The sequence below is a fragment of the Pongo abelii genome, chromosome 2 (genome assembly GCF_028885655.2).
Source record: "Pongo abelii isolate AG06213 chromosome 2, NHGRI_mPonAbe1-v2.0_pri, whole genome shotgun sequence".
Classification (NCBI taxonomy): Eukaryota; Metazoa; Chordata; class Mammalia; order Primates; family Hominidae; genus Pongo; species Pongo abelii.
The window spans coordinates 176,670,474-176,685,930 of record NC_085928.1 but is presented as its reverse complement, the minus strand read 5'-3'; the positions used below and the strand labels follow the sequence as shown (position 1 = coordinate 176,685,930).

Here is a 15,457-nt window from a genome sequence, read left to right as displayed (position 1 = left end):
TTAAAACAACGTGATTGTCTGAGGGAAACGATGGCTTGGGAGGAAGGGATGACAGGAAAGGCTGTGGGATAAATAACCAAAGCCGGAATCTAGATGGAAAAAAGAAGATGGAGCCAAGTGATCAGGTGGACTGACTGTGAGTTCCCCTGAGTGGCCATTGAGAAATGACTACAAGTCACACTGCCTGGTAAATTACAGCAGAAATAGTGGAGATGAGTTATATATTTCAGACTAGTCATGAGAAACTGTATTCACTTCAAGCACAGAAACCACTCCCCTGATGACAAGATGATTAATAGTTCTCTTCCCTACTGCAAATACCCTGAGAAATGATTAAATGAATGGCAAGGAAGAGCCATGAATTTGTGTCAGCACAAGTCTTCAATTGACTGAAAGTTACCTTCACCTATCAGGTTTGAGGTGTTTTTTTTTTTTCGGCCTTCAGTGTAAATGGAAAATTGTGTACTAAGTTGAATTCTTTTATGGAGAAATAAAGCTATGATTTTGCACACCAAAATGCTAACTTCAAAATTTAAAGCTTTTAAAATATTTTCTACAGCCAAACCCTGACAAATTTTACTCCCTCATGCTCACCCAGATAAACAGTATTAAATTAATCACATATTATTGTCCATTTGAAAATTTTAATCTTCATTTTTTAATGTTCATAACTACCTATTTCTACAAAATAATTTGATTTAGGTATTAAAGTTGCAGATACTATAAGTGATACTCTAAAGAAAAGCCATGAAATAAATGAAGCAGTGTAGGGAAAATTATTATGCTGTGATACGATTTGGCTCTGTGTCTCCACCGAAATCTCACCTTCAATTGTAGTAATCCCCAGGTGTCCAGGGTGGGACCAGGTGGATGTAATTGGGTCATGGGGGTGGTTTCCCCCATGCTGTTCTCATGATAGTGAGTGAGATCTCAGGAGATCTGATGGTTTTATAAGGGGCTCTTCACCCTTTGCTTAGCACTTCTCCTTGCTGCTCTATGAAAAAAGTTGCCTGCTTCTGTTTTGCCTTTTACCATGATTTTTAGTTTCCTGAGGCCTCCCCAGCAATGCAAAACTATGAGTCAATTGAACCTGTTTCCTTTATAAATTACCCAGTTTCAGGTATTTCTTCACAGCTGTTTGAGAAAAACTAATACATACTAGAAATCAAAGTTCAAGATAAATGCACATATTTTGCCAAGTGTGGAGGCTCACTCATGTAATCCCAGTATTTTGGGAGGTTGAGGTTGGTGAATCACTTGAGGCCAGGAGTTCAAGACTAGCCCGGCCAACATTGTGAAACTCCAACTCTACTAAAAAAGCAAAAAAATTAGGGGGTTGTGGTGGTGCACACCTGTAATCCCAGCTACTCGGGAGGCTGAGGCACGAGAATTGCTTGAACCCCAGAGTTGGAGTTTGCAATGAGCCGAGATCACGCCACTACACTCCAGCCTGGGCAACAAGAGTGAAACTCCATCTCAAAAAAAAAAAAAGGAAAAAAAGATGAATGCATATTTTTGTGTGGCTTCCTGGAACCCAAATTTAAATGTACAAATATGAAGATGTGAAAAGTTCATTATCTGAAAATATAATAGTTTATAAAACTAGGTAACCTCTTTTCTAGTACATTAAAATAAATTCACCTCAGATATATATCTTCATATTCAAATATATACTGTAAGTTTTCTATTGCTAATATAAAAAATTGCCACAGATTTAGTGGCTTAACACAACACAAATTTATTATTGAGTATTTCTGGAGGTTAGAAGTCCAACATGGGTCTCACTGGGTTAAAATCAAGATGTTAGCATGGGAACATTTTTCCTGGAGGTTCTAGAGGAGAACCAGCTTCCTTGATCTTTCCAGCTTCCGTAGGCCATCTCCAGAATGATGACTTGTGGATTCTTCTCCATCTTGAATACCAGCAAGTGCAGCACTCTAACTTCTGCTTACTTGATTCACATTTCCTTCCCTCACTCTGATTCCCTGCCTCCATTTCTCACTTATAAGGATTTTTGTCATTATATTAGGCTCAATGGAATAAGGAATAATCCTGGATAAACTTCCCATGTAAAAATTTTAACTTTCTAATAAACTCCCTTTTGCCATGTAAGATATTCCATAGTTCTGAAGATTAAGGAGTGAACATCTTTAGGGGCCATTATACTGCCAGCTACACATACATTCATGAAATTATTGCATGTTATGTGAAAACATTTTCAATTCAGTTATTTTTGTATTAATGCACTATTACACTAATAGATTTGAGGAAAACATCTTAAATGTACTTCTTAGCAGATCTTTATATATGTAGATAGATTATTGAGTTTATGTAGATAATTAAGTTCATGTAGATAAATTATGATGATTTGTGGTAATAAAGCTCAACACAGGTTGCACATATATTCAAATGTCTAAAGGTAATTATTCAAAAATCGTTTACTTAAAATTAAGTTTTGGGTATAGTAATATATGAAGCAAAGTTACCATATTATTATGAAATTCATTGAATCTTTGTTGGTATGTGAGAGAAAAAACAATGTTATATGTATATGGAAGATTTTCTGTTTTTCTCTCTCTCTATCTCTTTCTCTTTCTTGGTAACAGCTATATTGAGATATAATTCATGGGCAATTATGTTCTATCTTTTGAAGAGGACAATTCAATGATTTTCAGTGCATTAAGAAAGCTGTGCAACCATCACTTATACCTAATCTTAGAATATTTTCATCAACCTTCCCCAAAACAATATTAGCAGTCACTTTTCAGTACTCTCTGCCCACAGCTCATGATAAACATCACTCTACCTTCATTCTCTATGGATTGGCCTATTCTGTACAATTCATTTAATGAACTTTCCTATACTTAACATAATTTTTCAAGGCCCATTTATATTATAGCACATTTCTGTACTTCATGTTTTTATCTTTTGAAGTGTGTTATAATTTTTAAATTAAAGTCTTCATTTATAAAGACAGACTTTATTTTGAGGCAGTTTTAGGTTTACAGAAAAACTTATTGTAAATACACTCTCTCTAAGTACAAAGTTTTCATATACCCCCAATACTTCTCCCTGAAGTTTGCCATTTCCCATATTTTAACCTATTGCATATAACGTTAGCTGCAGTTCTTTTTTTAAGATTTTCTTTTTGAAATTGAGAAAGTTCCTCCTTTACTCCTAGTTTGCTAAGAATTTTTATCATAAATGTTTCACCAGATGCTTTTTCTGCCTCTATTTATATGATCATATTATTTTTGAATGTGGAGCCTTGTAAATGTGGAATAAATCTCATTTAGTCATGGTATATAATATTTTTATACAATGTTATATTTAGTTTGTGTTGAAAAATTGTGCATCTGTGTTCATGAGAGATAATGGTCTTTCTATAGTTTTTTTTTTTTTTCTTTTTCCTTTTATTTTCTCTCACGTCTGTGTCTGGTTTTCGTGTTGGGGTATGTTGGGTTCATAGATTCAGATAAGAGGTATTCCTATTCACTCCTTATGTTTTCTAGATGAGATGGAAGAAAAAGGCATACATTTTTAAAAATGTTTCCTAGAACTCACCAGTGAACTCATTGGAACCTGATAGTTCCTGTTTTAGAGGTAACTTTGTAAATAGGTCTAATTTTGTAAATAGATATGTGTCTGTACAGATTATCTATTTCAATTGGTTTAAGAAGAATATTGCTCTCATAATATTGATTTATTGAGCTTTTAGTGTTCATGCAATTGGGAACAATAGCCCCTCTTATATTTCCAATATTAGTAACTTGAATTTCCTCCCCTTTTTAATTAGTTTGCCTCTCTGGAGTTTTATCAATTAATTAATCTTCAAGGAATAAACATTTAGTTTTGTGGGTTTTTCTCTATTGATTTAATGTTTTCAGTTTTATTGATCTTTTTAAAGAATAAACTTTTGGTTTGTGGATTGTTCTCTATTGATTTTACATTTTCAATTTTATTGATTTCTGCTATAACTTAAAATTAATTTTCATTCTGAATACTTTAAATTTTATTTGTTCTTCTTTTTCTAGTTAGCTAAGGTGAGATCTTCAATTATTGACTCTTCTTTCTCAACATATGCATTCAATGCTATCAATTTCCCTCTAAGAACTGCTTTTTCTGCATCCCATAAATTTTGGGAAGTTGCATTTTCAAAATTATTTAGTTTATTTTTTATTTATGTGCTATTTGGAAGTGAGTACTTAAATCTGTGAGATTTTGGGCTTGATCAACTATATTTTAGTTAATAATTTCTAGTTTAATTATATTCTGGTCAGAAAGCATGTTTTATATGATTTCTACACTTTAAATTTGTCAAGGTGTATTTTATAGCAGAAGCTTGGATCTGACCTCCCATTTCTTATAACATTATTGTTATTTCCCTTATTCATAAGCTATAACCATCTCTTAGATAAATTAATATTAGGAATAATAAAATACTTTATTTTTATTTACGTTTCGCTTATCCTCTTCCTTTCTTTATGTAGATCCACATTTCCAACCATAGTACTTTTCTCCTTTCCGAATAATTTCTTTTAATATTTCTCATAAGGCAGGTCTACTCACAAAGTGTTCTCTCAATATTTGTTTGTGAAAGTATTTATTTATCTTCAGATTTGAAGAATGATTTTGCTGAACATAGCACTCTAAATTGATGAAATTTTCCTTTCACTACTTCAAATGTTTGTCTACCCTTTTCTTGCTTACATTATTTCTGAAAATAAAAGTCCTAAAATTCTTATTTTTACACCTCTGTTGGTAAGGTGTTTATTTTTTTCTTCTTCTGTCTTCTTTCAAGATTATCCCATTGTCTTTGATTTCCTGTAGTTCGAATATAATATGTCTGGATATGGTTGTTTCAATATTTTGTCAGCTTTTTGTTTTCTCAGCTTCCTGAATCTGTAGTTTGATGTCTATCATTCAATTTGGGAAGTTTGCAGTCACTATTGCTTTAAGTATGTCTATGTTACATTCTTTTTTCACAATTATTTGATATTCTGTTCTTCCTTTTTAAATTTTTTTTCTTTGAATTTCAGTTTTGGAATTATTTATTGGCATTTCTCATTTCTTCAAATTCATGGATTCTTTTCTCATTTGTGCCTTTAGTGTAGCAATTAGGTTTGAAGGGAGGGGAGATGTTCAAATTCCCATGATTAGGTCTGAGTGTTTTAGTGAGCATGGTCTCATGGGCTGTGACCTTCTTAAATGGTGCTCAGTGTGTTTGTTGTTGTTGTTGTTGTTGTTTTGTTTTGTTTTCCTTATATATGACAAGGAGCATGGAGGGAGCTGAACTCAGGGATTTTTCTTCCCCAGGATGGTTAGGCTCTGGCAGAACCCCAGTTGGTTAGGCTCTAGTAAAACAGCTTCTTTTGAAGTCAGGCACTGATAAAAGAAACAGAATGCTCTGGGCATATTTCAAAATGGCTCCCCATAATGACAGTAAGAAGGAATTTTACTCTGATCTTCATTGTAAGAATCTAGTAGGGTTCCTACAGATAAACTTCAAAGACATATGAAGCCCTCCTAAAATTGGGCACCCCTGGCATTTTTAACTCTTAAACTTATCTACATTGAGCTTTGAACAATTTTTGAATTGCAATTTCTCTTTTCCAACCCTGGTACTGGTTTCCACAGGGGTCTCTGTTCCTGGGCTTCTGCTTCAGTAAGCTGTGATTATCTGCATCTGCCTCTCTGCCTTTCCAATTTCTGTGGCAGTAGTTTTCTGTTACCTGACCTCTTTGATGAATCTCAGAGAGTTGCTGATTTTATTCAGTTTGTTCAGTTTTTTGGTGTTATTATGACTTCCAAGCTGTTTACATACTGCGTTAGAAATCAAGTGTCACTTCTTTTGTTTTTATTGCTGAATAATATTCCAGTGTATGTATCTTAGATTCCAGTGTACATATATTAGATCCTGGAAGACTTCCAAGTCTTAAAAATTGATGATTTTTATTATATAACATTCTCAGTTTGCCTTGGAGATATATTTGAAATCAAGCATCATTATTTCTTGCTTGACATATCAGAGTGAATTAGCTGTAAGGTCTGATGAATGTTTCACCACCCTCACCTTCAGATTAAAAATTCTGAAATGATTGGTTAATACCACATTACAGAGTGGAAAAATACGGAATTTAGTTTTGGGGGATTCTGTAATGGAAGATGGAATGTATATCTCAAATATATATCTCATCACAGCTCATCTTGTAAGGAAATTCTCAAATGAAACAAAGGGTTTGAGATGGTGGTCCATCCAAAATAATAGTAAAATTTAATTGACCAGTATCTATATACTTTGTCTCCCAATACTTTATTTACAAAGATTAAACTTAACTTCAGATAAGAAGATGACGTAATTTTACCACAGAAACCAGAAAATGCATTCACACGTCTCCTTTGGAGACAACTCAAGGCTTCATGGGTTACTGAAGATTCAAAGTAAGATGTGTTACTAACTAATGTCCTCTTTTTGTATAGGTATGTTAAAATCCTGTCTTATATTCTGCTACTCGTGAGGTATATTTTAAATCTACTCTTAACAATAGTACTATAATTGATGAATTAAAGGGAGCAGAAAGAAGAAGCAAGATTTAAAATATATATGTGTTGAAGATGCACTATTTTGTGGAGGGATGGGTACACTGTAGCATAGAGAATGCTGTGGTTCACATATTGGTTTTTAATTTTTTTTATTATTCATTTTTCTTGTCATATAGGAAGGCTATTTTCTCAAGCTCCTTTGTGACATTATTTGGAACCTGGGTTTATATCTGGCCAAAACGATGTAGTAGGAAGTTTTAAATATCTCTTCTAGGCCTGTCTACAAAATTCTCAAACAATAAGGCTTACTCTATTTTTCCTATCTGCAGCAAGTTTGGGTGCCACATGCTTAAGATTACAGTGACACAAAGATTGAATAATGATGGATCCCTGAGATGTTGCTTGGAAGATAGCCTCCATGAAGAGTCAAGCAACCTGTTTTGAACTATGACATAAGCAAAAAAATAAAAAAATATGGTAAGTCAAAAAAATTTCAGTTTAATTTGTCACAGAAGAAGAGCCTGGCCTACTCTGACTAATGCCTGTGCCATGATACTGCACAAAGCAATCAGTAAGTGAAAAAGTAGTAGCCTAAACAAAATATGACAGGCAGGGAAAGAAAACATAAATATTCAATTATTTTGGTAAGGAAATTTTACGTTACTCTCCATAATGGGAATGAGAAATGATCTATTCTAACCACCACATTGCCTTCTTGGGTTATAGTGCATAATGGAGGGCACATAATTTACCATTGCTGATTAAAATTTGGCCACTCAGGATGGGCAGTAGCATGATAGAGGGATCAAGGATACATAACCTTAATCTTTTCTTTCATAAACTTTTTGTTCATATGCCCATTAAGTAAGTGCAAAGGTGGCAGGGAAAAGGCTGATTTCCACAGAGTAGGCAATCTTGCTGTTATTATATATTATCTCCCCCTGTAAAGTTTTTAGAAATTATTCATTTATGGAAGGAGTTAGTAGTCTCCTCATTTGAGCTGCATGCTTCTGAGCATGCCTACATTTATGCCTAGGTGAATCTAACACCAAAACACAAAATAGTACGGAGTTGCTCAAGTAACATAGTCACTTGGTATCTGATGGACAGGTACTTAGTTTTTACCTGAGTCTGTTTGCAGATCAGCAGCTATTTCTCAAAGGGAGTATATTTACTTCTTGGAGCAAGAATGACTGTGCTGCAAAACCACATGGCCTCTCTGCTGTGATTGTGATTCTCTCATTGGGGTTTGCAACATTGCCACAAGATCAGTAAAGTGTCTTGATCACTCACAGACACTGTTCACATTTACTATTCTGTTTTCATTCAATTCTTTCCAACTCCTGAAATCTGTCCATTGTGTCTTTGGGATTCCCTGTTCATTATTAGTAAAACTCTTTAGATTCTCAGTAGATTCTTCACTTATTTTACTTTCTTCCTCTAATGGAAACTTCACTCTCTCTAAGTACACTGTTTACCCTGTAGCATTTCAAAGTTTTTTCTCATAAACACACACATACACATACACATACACATACACGTACACATGCACACGCACACACATGCATGCATACACACACAAGTTTGGAAGAAAATGGGGGGAATGAACACAATGATAGGTTCTCTTGCCAACTTTAGGCATTTCCCTGTCTCTTCCTAACAATTACCAAAATTGATTTTTGTAGTATCAAATGCCCACTGACCCTCATTGTTGCAATTATATCCCAAGCCCCAGGTCATCTCCCTGCATTTCTTTACAATATTACCTCCTAGTCAGAGTTAATCTTGCCAGTCACACTTTGTCTTAATTCCTCTACCCATTTTATCCTCTGTTCTACCTTAAACATCAGCTTCACCTCACTCTTGGATTACTGCTTCCTTTATTTCCAGACCACTCCCCTTAATGCGTCAACTTTTATACTCTTTGGCTACCCTAAGACATCCAATCCATTAATTCCACCACATTTTTACTGTCTCTCAAGTGTCTGAATTGTTTAACTTCTCTCATTAACTATGTAAATTTTAGCAGTTAATATTTATTTAGTCTTTCCTTCGATGTAGCCTTCAGCATTGGACATGTCTTTTATTCTTCCTATTCTCAACAAAATGACGACTTTACAGAATCTTTGCTGCCTATTTTATAACTGTGATTGTGTGACCAAATTTGGAGAATAATATCTAAGAATAATAAAGAAGTCTTATTTTAAATTGGTAGTCATAAACATTACGTTGATCCTTAATGCCGAAAAACGGAAAAGCAATAATTATTCTTCCATTTTTCTTAATGTTAGTTTTTCTCTTTTCTCAATACTTCATCCCCCTACACAGAAAGAAACTGGATTTACATCTCATCTGAAACAATCCCCACCTACGAAAAATAGCAGACAAAATATATGGTGGAATAAATTTTTGAAGTCACTTTACATGAGGTTAAAAAAACAGCAACCTTGGGAGACAGGCAGCAAATGTGTTTTTTGTTTATTTACTCAGTTTACAGCATTTAGTTTTTGGGCTGAGGCACAGAAAGAGAAACCTAGATAGTGCCTGGAAGATTCCTTGAACTGAGGAGGTTGAGATCAGTGCCTAGGGAGACAAGGGTAGAGAAGACAGCTGCACAGAGAACTCCTGAGATCTGCAGAGTATCCCCTTTCATAACTCAGGAGAATATTGATTGGAGATTAGGTAGGAAACTACCTAAGGCTAGAAAAGAAGCATTTGAAAGTATCAGAGGAAACTTGGCCCAATACTTAAACAAGGCTGGGAATAGTGAGTTTCTATTGGCCAGTTGGAAAACCACATAATTTGCAGGGCATTGGAGAGGATAAGGAGAAGAATTTTGCTTGTGTAATGGAAGATAATTAGCCCTAGACTAAAGACTGCTCTGATCTAACCCAATAATTCTTAAAGTTAATACCCAAAGGATAAAATGTTTCCAAGTAATTTAAAAGTTTCACAGACAAGAAGGTAAAATCTCAATGTCTGGTATTTTATAAAAATTATCAGGCATGTAATTTAAAAAGGGAAGAAAATAATACCTATTATGGAGAAAAAAAGTCAATCAATCAAAATTGGCTCATACTACTCAGATATTAGAAATAATAGACATGAGCATATTAGAAAGTTATAATTGAAGTTCACATTTAAAAAGTTAGAAATAGTTATCTAAGACATAAACGTGACCTAAGTCAAACTTCCAAAGATGAAATCAATATTGTCTGAGATGAAAAAAAACCACACTGAATGGGATTAGAGGTAGATTCAATATTGCAGATAAGAAGAGTAGTAAATTTGAAGCTACAACCACAGGACCTATCTAAAATGAAACACACCAATAAAAATCATTAGAACAAGTGAAAAGTTCATCACTGAGCTCTTAGACAACTTTAATTGGCCTAATATATGTGTAATTTGAGTCCCTTAGATATATGAAAGAAAGGCTGTTACAAAAAATATTTGAAGAAATAATGACTAAAATATTTCCAAAATTGTCAAAAAATACATATCTAAAAACCCAAAAAGTTAAACAAGCCCAAGCACAAGAAATACATATAAAAGTATACCAAGATAAGTAATAATTAAATTGTTTTTTAAAACAATGATAAAGATAAAATTGACATATAGGGTCTAATTAAACTTCAGAGCAACTGCACAGTAAAATAGACTATCAACAGAGTAAACGGACAACCAACAGAATGGGAGAAAAATTTTGCAAACTATGCATCCGACAAAGGTTTAATACCCAGCATCCATAAGAAACTGAAACAAATTTACAAGAGGAGAACAAACAACCTCATTAAAAAGTACAAAAGACATGAATAGACACTTTTCAAAAGAAAGTATACATGCAGCCAACAAGAATTTGAAAAAAAGCTCAACATCACTGATCATTAGAGAAATATAAATCAAAACCACAATGAGATAGTATCTCACACTAGTCAGAATGGTTATTAAAGTCAAAAAATAACAGAAGCTGATGAGTTGTGGAGAAAAATGAATGCTTATACACTGTTGGTGGGAGTGTAAAGTAGTTCAACCATTGTGGAAAGCAGTATGGTGATTCCTCAAAGAGCTAACAGCAGAACTTCCATTTGACCCAGCAATCCCATAACTGGTATATACTCAGAGGAATAAAAATCATTCTACCATAAAGTCACATGCATGTGAATGTTCATTGCAGCACTATTCACAATAGCAAACCCAGGAAATCAACCCAAATGCCCATCAATGACAAATTGGATAAAGAAAATATGGTATATATATGTCATGGACTACTATGCAGTCATAAAAAAGAAAAAAGATCATGTCTTTTGCAGGAACATGAATAAAGGTGAGGACTATTAGTTTTAGCAAACTAACACAGAAACAGAAAACTAAATACCACATGTTCTCATTTATAAGTGGGAGCTAAATGATGAGAACTCACGAACACAAAGAAGGGAACAACAGACATTTGGGTCTACTTGAGGGTGAAGGATGGGAGGAGGGAGAGAAGCAGCAAAAAATAACTTTTAAGTACTAGGCTTAATACCTGGCTGATCTAATAATCTATACAACAAACCCCTATGACACTAGTTTACCTACATAACAAACCTGCACATTTTCCCCTGAACCTAAAAGTTATAAAAATAAATATAGTATATATATATATATAAAATTATAAAATAAATAAGAGGCAAAAAAACATTTTGTGCAAAGGAAAAAATAAAAGTAATAGCATATTTCTCATCAGAAAAATGCAATATAGAAAAATGTGTTGCAACACTTCCAAGTTACACAAATATAAAAATAAACAAATATATAACTTGACATTCAGCAGAAATATGTTTCAAAATTAGAGGGTAAATTTCTAGTTCTAGGATGTAATGCTGTAGATTCAATTTTCCTTGTTACTTTTCTCTAAATAAAACTAAAATCCTTGGAAATAATTCAACAGTCAGCTGTTACATGGTTCTGAAATTTGGAAAGAAAGTGGACTGTCTAGGACATCAGAGTTTGAAGAAAGATGCCAGAATGGATTGCTTGTGTTTTTGTCTTATCGATCCCTAACTGTGGGTGAAGATGCTTGTAACCCAGAACCACAAGTAGGTATACAAAAAAGTAAATAAAGTCGTGTGCAGTGGCTCACGCCTGTAATCACAGCACTTTGGGAGGCCAAGGGGGGCAGATCACAAGGTCAGGAGTTTGAGACCAGCCTTGCCAATATGGTGAAACCCCATCTCTACTAAAAATACAAAAATTAGCCAGGTGTGGTGGTGGGTGACTGTGATCCCAGCTACTGAGGCAGGAGAATCACTTGAACCCGGGAAGCAGAGGTTGCAGTGAGCCGAGATCGCCCCATTGCACTCCAGCCTGGGCGACAGAGCAAGACTCCGTCAAAAAAAAAAAAAAAAAAAAGAAAAAGAAAGAGAGAAAGAGGGAGGGAGGGAGGCAGGAAGGAAGGAAAGAAGGAAGGAAGATAAAAATAAAAATGTACCCTTCTTTGCCAAAAGACAGGGAAAGGGAAAGCCTAGCAGAGATTTCCTTAGTGGTAAGCACCCCTTCTGACTTCTGACTGAAGCCTTTAATATCTGTAGTCATTAACAGGAATGTGTATAAATAAATAGAAAATTAATTAATTAACTAACTTATTTTATTAAATAATTGCATGCCTATTAAGTAAATATATGTCATGAACTGTCTCTGCCACATGATTTTATCTTCAAGAAGTTTATATTTTAGTACAGGAGACACTAAGTAAGCAATTATGATCAGTGTAATAGAAGTAAACATAGGGATCTATAGGAGTATGGAATTGGGGGTCTCAGACATGATTGAAATTATGTAAATGTAGGTATGGAATTTTTCTCACTGGTAATGATTCTTGGGCTAAATTTTAAAATACAAATAAGCATTATTTAGGGGGAAAAGGAGAAAGTTAGGTGTTCCAAGCAAAGGCGACAGCATGTGCGAATATAATAAGATGGGGAACAGCATGTTAATTGTTATTTTCAGCTACTGTTACACCTTAGTAATTTAAACAACACTGAGGAAATAGATGAGTTCCAGAGAGGAAACTCAGAACACCTGAACAGAATAACATTGTGAAAACTGGGAAAGTAGATACTGGCTGAAAAACTCACCTGCAAACATGCTGAGAGTAATGTTGTGCCATATTTGCTTGGCCATCTGGCAATATTTCTGAACTATGATGTCAGACCAAGACAAAAATTTGGCAAGCAATGTAAATTATGGTACTCAAAAATTAATGACCATGTCTCCTACAAGCAATAGAACCACATTACTGGGTCAGTGTTATGTTTTCTCAGAATGCTCTGTTAATTGGGCCTCATTCATGTCTTTTTTCCTCACTGTACTTTCCCCTGAAGGCAAAATTTTTATTTTCTTATAAGTGTATACTATAAAACTAGTTAATACCACGTCTTTTTCTCACCTACAAGTCATTTTTATATCTTCCAGAAGACTATTAATGGGTATGTGTTTATTTCCTACATGTCAGTTTTATATTTCAAGTTTCAGAATTCACCATTTTTCCAAGATATCTACAACTTTGCAATGCGTGTCCTTGCATGTAGTCATCAAGAAGTAGATTATACTTCCCCACTCTTAGATTGTAGAGTGGCTGTATGCCTTGTTTTAACAACAACAAAATGCATAGACATTTGTGGTGTGCTAGTTCTGAATTTAGACATCAAGATGAATTGTGTGTGGCTAACTCTGTCTCTTGAGATCACTGTGTGAATAAGCCCAAACAAACCTGCTGAAGGATGAGAGACCATCTATATCAGAGTCAATTCACTTCAACTGAAACTATTAGACATCATCCATCCCCAGCCTATTTCTAGATTTATGCAGAAGTCTGACTGAAACTAAATTTCAAAGATGAATAAATATGTATTGTCCTATGCCATTGGATTTATATGTGGTTTGTTTCACAGCATTAGAGAAGCAATACATAACACATAAAACACTATATTACTAAAGGTGAATAGTGATGCTGTAATATGATCTTGTGCCTGCTCTCTCTTTATCCTTGCTAAAGTATACTTGCCACTTTTCTATTAGGTCGCCCAGAAGTACTTAATTGCAAAGTGGAGAGTACAGTTAATTTAAATTTAAGTGCATTGAAACGTTTGCTGAGTGCTATAAGTGTGAGAATCACCTTCTTTTTTTTTTTTTTCAATTGAATGCAATATTTGTTCTCAATAAGACCTCAACATAAAAGCCAAAATACGGCCACCTGCAGAGGCAAGATGTACCTCTGACTTCATATCTGGTTTAGATGCCACACATATATCAAGAGGATATGAGAAGGTTTATCACTCACATAATGAGACTTTTTAGGAACCCAGGACAACTAACAAGCAGGTACAAAAATAGCCTGAGAAGGCCAAGAAAGTTTATTTTTTTAAGGTAATTGGGGATGTGGCTGGGTGAGAATTCCCTTATGTAGTTTGCACTCTCCTCTGGTGCCAAAGGTGCAGGCTCTCCTATTAACTTGTGCAGATATAGGAGGAAAGAACAACAGGCAGGTGTGAGTTATAAAAGTGGTCAGAAATCAGACATCAAAAATGATGTGAAAGACTATTACAATTAAATGCTGATGTTTACCTGATGATGGAAACATGGCATATTTCATTCAATAAAATTGGAACTTTTTCAAGTAAGCTATTATGGTTCCCTATGCAGCCTAGCACCCCAGATCGGAGAGGGAGATGGAAGTTCCATTGAATGCCTGCTCAAGAGTCAAGCGCTGTGTGTTGTGAGAATTGTTATGAGTGCCTCGTTCACTATCCCTGATATCTGGAGCTCCAAAAAGGATAAGGGGTATGTTGATGAGGCCTTGTCATGTGGCTTATATTGCAGATGTAGAGAGACATGTATGACCTACTTTATCTATGAGAGGTAAGGGATTTCTACCGTTCTTTACCCCAAAAAAAGGCAAAGTTGTTAAGAAATTATTATTGCTGTCATTGGATTGCCAGATAGACAAACTAGAAGGAGGGTTGAAGTTTAAAAGCTGTCAGCAAGGAAACATCAAAAAGGAAGTCAGTTTATTACAAGAGAAAAGTTAAAATTATATTTGTGAGAGATTATATTCATGAAACACTTGAAAATGGAAGGCACAGGTTTACTTTAAAATCTTGTATAATTCTTACTCTCTGGCAATAACGTTTATTAGGTATATGTGATTAAAGAAGTAAAAGGTAGAGAAGTAAAGACTAGCGAAAACAAAAAACTATATATGGGACAAAATATAGATTGGTAATTATCAGAAGGAATGAGACACAGACACAATTTGGAAAGGGACATTTTAGAAAAAGTAAGTAATCAGTGAGATAAAACTTGATTTCTACATTTTCATTTGGAATATGTGCATATAATTTATCATCCATAGTTATTTTATATTTTGATAGTTTTTTAGTAAAATGGTATATATTTGTGGGAGAAATGAAATGCAACATCACCAAAAATCATAGCACTTCACATATTTTCTTTCAAAAATTAATACACAGAATATATAGAATAATAAAACAGAATATTGACAACAAATAACTTTATAAATGTTAGTTTTCTAATTTTTTCATAAGAATGTAACAAGATTGATTTTATAAATGAGGAAAATTTAATTTACAGTGAAATTTTTAAATCTTAAATGCAATAGGATATAAACCAATGTATAGAATATTTAATATAAATACATATAATAAATAGACTGTGGAAATATAATCATATAGAATATATTCTTTTTTAGCAGATGTATTGATATATACTTAGTACAAAATTCACCCATTTAAAGTGTGAAATCCAATTTTTAAATTATATTAACAGGATTATTTAAGGATCATCACAATTTAATTTTATAGCATTTCTTGCTCTTAAAATGAAACACGTGTAAACTATAGGCTTTAGGTGA

The 15,457-nt window shown here is 34.0% G+C and overlaps 1 pseudogene; it reads right to left on the bottom strand.

The window, feature by feature from the left end:
* LOC100456223 (chromobox protein homolog 1-like) overlaps positions 1–15,457 on the bottom strand; it is an 83,211-nt pseudogene that overhangs the window by 46,728 nt on the left and 21,026 nt on the right.